Raw genomic sequence first — 1,149 nt, forward strand, 5'->3', positions numbered from 1 at the left:
TTGTTTCTATTTGTCTGTCTGTCTTACTTTTTCCCAGCACTAAATGACCATTATTGAGTCGATGTGCTTCTCTTTACTAAAAAAAAACAAAAACAAAAAAACAAAAAAAAACCAGTCCCCCCGTCCCAGGACAGTGCTACTGACTGAAGTTGTCTTTAGGCCATTCCCAAAGGGGAGGGGAGTGGGGATATTAACATGTTCTTATGCACAGCAGATTTGTAAATGGGCTGGTTTATCAATGTCATGCTCACATTGTGCCGGAACAACATAGAGGAAACTGCTGCTTTTTCTTTCCTTTTCCATACTATCGTCCTTTTTATTCTCTACTTCTTTTGTATGTTTGTCACTCTCTTGTTAACTGCTATTTCCGGGGTGCCTTGATAGTCGAAGCAGTTTGTGAGCTGTTGAGGCTAGAGAAGTGAGCAGAGTAAATCTGATTCCCTCTAAGGACTTCTCTGTTGATATCCATCCCTTGGCGCTCATATGACCTTATGCTGTTGCGAGCGCCGTAAAACACAAAAAAAACCAACAACACCCAAGTGAAAGCCCTGCTTCGAATCCCAGATAGGCGCTCTTGAACTCTTCATTTAATGGAGTCTTCATTAAGGCTTTCGACCCAATCTAATTTTTTTTTAATGCTGTACTTTCAGGTACCCAAGAAAGTTGTCAGCCTTGACCATAGCATTAAACTGCTGCTTTCTGGTGATTTTGAAAAGTTCGTCTTTGATAGAGCTTTGAAATTTTCCAAATTTGGACTAGGTAGATTGCTTGTGACAGCGACGATCTGACTATCAATGATTTATTTATAGAGACACCAGCCATCCATGTCCAGGTGCTGTTTTAGCCTAACAGCGACGATATAATATACAAAGACAACATTTTGTCAAAGTGAGCGTTTCTTTGAGTAAAAATGAAAAATTCCCAAAATGTGGACTTACGTTGAACGTTGATTGCTTACGACAGCAACTATGTTGTAATACATAGACAACATTTTGTGAAAGTGAGCGTTTTTTTATAGTAAAAATGAAAAATTCTCAAAATGTGGACTTAAATTGATTGCTTACGACAGCAACTATGTTGTAATGCAGAGACAACCTTCTGTGAATGTGAGCGTTTTAAAAATATTTTTTATATTATTGTTTTTTTTTG

The sequence above is a fragment of the Aplysia californica genome, unplaced genomic scaffold, assembly GCF_000002075.1.
Source record: "Aplysia californica isolate F4 #8 unplaced genomic scaffold, AplCal3.0 scaffold00290, whole genome shotgun sequence".
In the NCBI taxonomy this organism is placed as follows: Eukaryota; Metazoa; Mollusca; class Gastropoda; order Aplysiida; family Aplysiidae; genus Aplysia; species Aplysia californica.